Genomic DNA, 7,773 nt, shown 5'->3' on the forward strand with positions numbered 1-7,773 from the left:
ATTCCCCTCCCAGGATTAGTGATGAAATCAAAAGGATCCTTCAACTCTCCAAACAATACAGAGTGGGTGATTTGTATTTATACCAAAATCACACAGAAATCAGAGTATATGGGTGTGAGCTTTCCCCATTCAAGCTACCTAAATATGTTCCAATGAGACTATTTGCATTGGAATATTATAAACAGATGATACACTCAAATTTGATACATTTTACTAAGGCCAAAAAGAAAGCACAACTCAAAATCAAAGATCACTTAGGCCCATTTGTCTGCAACACTAGGGAAGCATGGAAAGTAGCATAACAAATTCTAGAAGACGATCTGAAATTAAACAAAAGTTTTAGTTGGACTCCATATGACCCCCATAGTTTCATTTGTGATAGAAGGATGAAAAATAGACTATCACCATACTTGCATCATATAATTCCAGATATTGATCAATTTGCTAATATGGATGAATGGAGGGAAGGAACCCTAGTAGAAATAGATAGTGAGCAGGTCAACATAGAAAATGTAATGAAGGATCTTGAAAAAACCCTTAACCTGGATTCTTTTGGACAGGTACATTTTGAGACTTCTCAAAAGTCAGCATCAGGGATTAGTGCCTCAACAGTTGATATCTCTCAAAATCACTCACAAGAGACCAGTTCACCACTTGCAAAGACATCACAAGGAAAAGAAAAAGACACCAGCACTCAGGAAACAGAACAATCAACCATGTCAAAGCAGCCTGAAACTTCTCAGAAGCAGGCCCAAACACAGGCTCACCCAACTCAAGTCAACATTGGAGAGCCCCCAATTTTACAGACTCCTCTGAATGAGGAAAGGAACAAAAAGAGAGACAGGGAAGTAGCTACCCCTACCAGTGGTCCATCAGAATAGCCTGGTGCTAAGAGGCACAGGCTAAAACCTCATGTGGAAGAGGAATTTTTTGAAGAAACTATAGAGAGTCAAAGAAAAAAGGTGCAGACAATGAACATACCTTCCGAGCAGGTGAAACACCTTCTAGCTCATAGAGACAGGAACTAGAAATGCAACAAAGTGCTGAAGTGTCATCCTTCAAACCTCCAGTAAATGAGAACCTAGATATTAAAAAGAAATTCAAAGAAATAAAGGCTAAAAATGAACCATTAAGGACTCAAGTCTATGATCAGTATTTGAAAATGGGCCCCACAAATCAAACTAGGTTGATGTCAACCTATGACATCAAAGAAGGAAAGATGCAGATGAGCTTCTTCAAGCCCAAAGTACAGCAGCCTCAGTCAATAGCAGACTACCTCAAAACTGATTTTGAGGTCATGGCCAAGGACATTTACCCCTTAGATCAGATTGAAATACACAAGCAGGCAGGGGAAATGGTATATTCAACATTGACTGGTAAAACTATGATGGCCCAAAGATTAGAAAATTCTTTGAATAATACAACTTCTCAATTACAGCTAGAAAGAGCCTCCTCACAGGCTAAAGATAATAGAATTAAATCTTTGGAAGAATTGGTTATTGGATTGGGTCATAACCCAAAGGATGTAAAGGCAGCAGAGGCCTTAATAAAGAAGAAAGATGAAGACATAGCTGCCTTGAGAAAGCAGTTAAAATTGCCACCATCAAGACATCCTCAAACTACAGAAGTTGTTCAGAAGAAGTCTGAAGAAGAGCTTATGGACTTATTCCTTAAGCTAAATGAACAGTTAAAGGAAACTGAACAAGAATTGGAAAAATCATTGAAAATCAGGTAGGGAGAGTCGACCTCTCATCCTATAAATGTGATACCAATAGTATCCACAGTAGTCCCTTCAACACTTGGAACAGGTCTGGCACCTAATGTCCCCTTGGTCACAACAGAAACAATTATAGGTACAAGCACAGGAACAACACAAGTAGGAACTTCAGGTCTAAGTACAGAAGTGTTAATCAAATCAATGGAGGAAATGAAACTACAAGTTTCTGAACTCCAGAAGGTAAAGGAAAAATTTGTCACTTTAGAGCAGAAATATGATGTTACGAAAATCAATTTTGCTGAAGAAATGAGGAAGAATAAAGGCTTAGCATAGTAGATGAAAGCACTAGAGAATGACCTCACCTTTGAAAAGTTTTAGGCCCCTATACTACTAGTGTAACCCCTTATTGTTATTAGTAAAACCCCCTTGTTATATTGATGTACCCATGCAGTGCCCATATTGTGACTATTGTGCCCCATAGAAGCCAACTATTGTTATTATTATGCCCTTACATTATTATTATTATGTCAGCTCTAATTATATTATTACCCCTTAGACTCCTACATATAGAAAAGAGGTATTTTCATTTGTATCATCCAAGAATTGTTCGTTTATGTAATGTAAAGGAGGTTTCCCCCTCGAAGAGGCTGAATTCTAAGGCATTGATCTATCTTTTCTATCTTTTTGTGAGTTGGTTTCGCAACATTTGGTATCAGAGCTTTGGATTCTAGGGTTTCACTGCTCCTAATAGGTCATCGTGGCATTTTCACTATAACTTTTTTTTCTGTGTCATTTCAAAAGCAAAAAAAAAAAACAAAACCCATTTGAGACAAAATCGCGCTAAACCTCTTGTCTGAATTTCAAATCTTTTTGTGCTATATTTGCGAATATATGATCTGAGGAAGTTGGTCCTTTTGCAGACTCCTGAATTACATTCCAAACAGGTGACCTGGGGAAAATCATCATAACTTTCTCTTTGAGCATTGGATTGAAATTTCGTAAGAAGGTACAGAAAGAGGATGGGCTGTAGTTTCTTGTATATATTTTTTAGAGCCAAAGGTTAAAAAGTGACACATGACACATCATACAAGTTCGCTCTACTGAACTAGTCCATAATCAGGTCACTGTGGGAGATTTGGCATAACTCTCCCTTGGAGAATCCAATTTGGATCAGACTGGTGGCATTGGAAAGAGGACGCAGAGGGTTATTGTAGGTTGCAATTTTAGAACTTAAAGATCCAAAAGTACAGAGTTATAGTCATTTCAAGATCGAGCTCCTAAAATCAAGAAAACCCAAGATGAGGAAGTTTGATGGTAAGGATCCAGTAAATTGGATACTTCAGATGGAGCAATATTTTGATCTACATGGTGTACCACTGTTACAAAAGGTATGTATTTCATCTTCATATTTAGAACCAGATCAATTTTTATGGTATAAAGGGCTTTGTTGTCGTAAACAACTTGTTACGTGGTCAATTTTCATGGAGGAAATGATAGCACATTATGAGGATACAAAGAGCAACACCTTCTTTAGAGAAATACCACAACAATTGGAAAGAGTAAAAGGGCTTTGTTACATAGTGGAAAGTAAAATTATGGCAACAAGGAATTCTACCCCTCACAACTATAAATATGGAAGTTTTGTTTCTTCTAGCCTTCCACAACCTACAAGGGTTACACCACAACAATTGGAAGAAAAAGGAGAAAAAGTGCTTTGTTACAATTGTGATAGCAAATGCACTAAAGGTCATAAGTGCGCTAAGAAGAAATTATTTTACATAGAGTATGAAGAGGAGGAAGAAAAGGATCAAGAAACATCAAAAGAAGAGGATATACGCCAGGACCCAACCCCAGAGAAAGAAGAAATGAATCGGACCATATCTTGTAAAGCATTGGCAAGAATTACCACTAAAAATCTCAAGATAGAAGGACATATCAAGAAGAAAAAGGTGTGTTAGCTACCTATACCAATAGGTTTCATATTTCATGATTGGCTATGGAAAAAGTCCAAATATGCTCTGCTTTGATGATGCAAAGATCACATATTTCCATAAGAATACAATCTGTGCTTATAGCTTGATATAGACTCAAATTTTGATGGATGGTCCAACAGTCTAATCTGGATCATGTCATGTTTTAAATTTCCAGTTGTAGAATAGAGAAAGGAGTCTGTCCAAACTGTTTAATCTTGGCAGACAAGTAGTTTAGGTAGAGAAAAAAGGCTCCCAACAGCTTAATCTGGGACCTTGGAAGAAATAAGGGTAGAAGTAGATAGAAAAACAAAAGAAAAGCCAAAGAAAAGAAAAGGCAAGTAAGGGTCTGCAAGTCCAAGTGCACCCTCCAAGAAGAAATAAAAAATGCTAGGCAAATAGATGGGTAGGCAGTTGGGGTTGCAGAAGGGTCATTTCTTATAAGTTGCATGTGTGCTAACTTTGTTTACCAAAGCAAAATCAATAAATTGAGAAGGTGTCATTCTTCATCAAGTTGCAGCAAGTGGTGAGCTCCAGTATTGTAGCAATAATGCTACAACTCCTGGGGCTTCCTGTCTCTTAATTTTATCAACCCGGTAGTTCGTACAAACTTGGAAGCGGCGGTGCTATATGCACAAGTACTAGCTCTTGTCGCAGTTGTCACTTGGTCAGCTGGCACAAGTCCGCTAGGGCTCAAGCCAACTTCTATAGGCTCTCAGAAGAAGCTTGCTAATTGATGGACGAAAGCTAATCTCAAAGGAAAGCTACTTTACTTGACAAAAATGAACTGAAAGCAAACCAAAGCATGTAAACCTAGGAAACCCTAATTTGACTAGTCTAACCTCTACAATGCAAAGAATGTAAATGCAACTTCTACCAATGCTGTCATTACCTCTAATAAATGCAAATGCATGGATCTAAACTACTTGCATCATGAAAGATGTGTTTTTGTATTTTTCCTTTAAGTATGTGGAATGATTGTGATCTTGTGCTAACTAGGGTTTGGTTGTGCAGATGGGATGGAGAAGGAAGGAAAGCGTGGGACAGGTTAGGGAGGCTAGAGAGGTCCCTAGGGATCCTTAGCACCCATCCACAGAGGTTCCTCGCATTCAGATGCTCAGCAACCGAGAGAGTGGCCTCCTACAGGATGGCTGTGGAGGATCCTACAGGATACTCTGTTTTCTACAGGATGTTTACAAATGGCTACAGGATGACCTACCGTGAGTGTTTGAAGTGATGGAGGAGTAATGGAATGGTAGGGGGAGATGCGTAAGGTAGGAATAAGGCTGGTGATGGCTGTAGAAGTGGAAAATCAGATGAGGGAAGAGTGTATGCAATGGTTTGATGATTGGAAGGATGGAACCAACGAAAGTTGAAGGAGATGGAGCTATGTGGGAAATGAGAGAGTTGGAGGGTAAATGAGTGAGACAGAGGTTAAATAGAACTTGAGGAGGTGATGAAAATGATAGAGATGCCCTGCACAATGCTCATTTAAACGAATCAATGAATTCTTGCAAACAAACCAAGTCCTAGCTAATTTAATCTAATTGTCAATGAAATAAATGAACAGCAGCTTTGTTTGGAAAGAGAACCATGTACTTCACGTGAGAAAGAGCATTCCAAAAGATCTAAATGCATAACAAACTCCTACCAATCGATTCTAAGCATAAAAAGCTACGTTACCCATCAAAACCAACTACCATAACAAAGCAAGATCTAAAGAGCAGATTTTTATTATGAGAATGTAGCAAAGGCACATAAATATAAACAAGGGAGGTACTGGGCGCTTGAGATGGGCCCAACCCCAAGAACTACAGCCTCCCAAGAGAGATTTAGAGCTGGTGAAAAGCTGGATCCATCTTTATTAATCAAGAAATGAAAAGTACATCAAAACTGTCCATAAGGAGAGCTTGAGCATGAGCTGAAAGCAAATCTAGTCTATTGCAGAAAAATTGAATTACAAAATGGCTAACTAATGGCTAAAACAAAATGACTAACTAGCTAAACGAATTGACTACCAACTAGCTAAAAAATGACTAACCACTAGCTAACCAAAATGAGGCCCCAAGCCTTCTTATTTATACAATTTGAGGACCCAACAGTCCTCCTAAAAGTTAGGGACTTGGCTGCCCAAGACTTGGAGTTAACAGCAGTCCAACTTGACTTGCTTGGCTACCCTTGTGCTCATTAATTTGGTGGCCTTTGAACTTCGAGCTGATGGTGGATAATTCGAGGTAAGGGTCCATAAATGAGGGGGACACCTTCCTACAAATCCTCTAGCTTGTTCTCCACGAATTTGGCTGCCAAGTGCTCATTAAGACCTTCAATTTTGTCTCCAAGTTGACCAACAAGGCTACACAAAGCACCCATTAGACTTGTTGGCATAATGACTAACCAAATTCACTCTATTAACATAAAAATAATCAAAAACATGCAATAAACAAATGAGAATGGTGGACTAAGCCAAATTAGGAAGTTGAATGAGCCCAAATAATTGTACATTTTTGGGGCTCATCATCACCCCCCTACTGAAAGTGTTGCTCATCCTCTGAGCAACCAAATCTCTCCCCTTGTCTTTGATGGCCCTGGTGACGTCCTTGGCTAGCATCTTGGCCGATTTCTCCTTTGGCTTCCCTCTTTTCACTTTCCTGTAGAAACTGTTCTGTCTTCCTGTAGAAACTGTTTGCTAGCTTCCTGTAGAAACAGTCTGCTAGCTTCAATGAACTGCCCGAGAATAGATATTGCATGCCGAAGCTGGATGGGAATCACTGTTTTTCCATTGGTTAATCCTTGATTCACGTTTCTGTTCCTGACATGACAATACTTTCCGACTGTGGCAGCTTTCTTTGCTTCATAAAATGCTTACTGCAATAGCAAATATAATAACAGATTTGTATCCCACAGCCAACCCAAATATAACATTAGTTGCTGCTTCCAGTCCAATCGGCCTTGGACAGGGCTGTAAGCATTACTAGTGCAGTATTTAGTGACAAAACCAATAACAAGGCCAGACCACAAACCAATAGCACCACAGAAGAAAAGCTCCCAGTTCTTTACAACCTTCTGGGCACCAAAATTGAAGATAGTGAAGGATGAAGGCAATGCAACTAGGCTTACAGCAACAATGCCAATAGACATCACTACTATGGAGATAATACGTTGCTTTTTCAATGCAGGCTCAATTTCCTTCACAGCCTTGATCTCAAATATGTTAGTTGCAAACAGAGTTGTGATTAAGCAAGCAATGATACCCATTGAACTAATAAGCAAGGGATAACACATGGCAGTAAGATCATGAGAGTTTTCAAATGATGATATGGATGCAACAACCAGAGCTGCACAGGAAGATTCAGTCATAGGACCCAAATAGATCTGATCCCATACCAGCGATATCTCCAACATTGTCACCAACATTATCAGCAATGACAGCTGGGTTGCGTGGATCGTCTTCAGGAATGTTCCTCTCAACCTTGCCAACAAGATCAGCACCTACATCTGCTGCTTTGGTGCAAATACCACCACCTACGCTGCCAAACAGAGCCATGGAAGAACCGCCAAGACCAAATTTGAAGATGTTGAAATAAGTTTTGCTAACCATTTCATATATTTTTCTTCAAGATGTTCTGCTAATTTTCGTTTATCTCCATCTTGAGACAAGACAAACAATAGTTCCACAGCATGAGCTCGCATTTCAGAGTACGTAACTTTGCAAAAAGGGAAGCAATACCTGAATTTGAATACACTTCGAGTGAATCATGATCATTGCAACAATTTCGGAGAGAAATAAAACAATCATCAAATGAGTTGATGATAGAGAACCAATTAACTGATTGTGCACACTTTAGTTGAGGACGTGGAAAGTGCCGATGAACAGCAGTTCATGAGTTTCAGCCAAGCCGTCTTCAATTTCTCCGTGATTTGTGATGAGGTGGAAAAAACATGTGCGCTAGATTTTTCAAACTGCAGTGATACATGTCTTCTTCTCTCCGTTAATTAATTGACATCCTGTTCACTGGAGTTCAACTACCATTAACTGTGTTTTTTTTTTTTTTTTAATTTTTCACGTGAATGGTCGATCATGCTGCG

General features: G+C 39.1%; 1 pseudogene; it reads right to left on the bottom strand.

Moving 5' to 3' along the window:
• Positions 1-6,549: 6,549 nt before the first annotated feature.
• LOC149232476 (pyrophosphate-energized vacuolar membrane proton pump 1 pseudogene) lies at positions 6,550-7,231 on the bottom strand (annotated as a pseudogene).
• Positions 7,232-7,773: the final 542 nt, after the last annotated feature.

Source organism: Pinus tabuliformis, chromosome J (genome assembly GCF_031772625.1).
Source record: "Pinus tabuliformis cultivar Carrire ecotype Pingquan chromosome J, CPIR1, whole genome shotgun sequence".
Lineage (NCBI taxonomy): Eukaryota > Viridiplantae > Streptophyta > Pinopsida > Pinales > Pinaceae > Pinus > Pinus tabuliformis.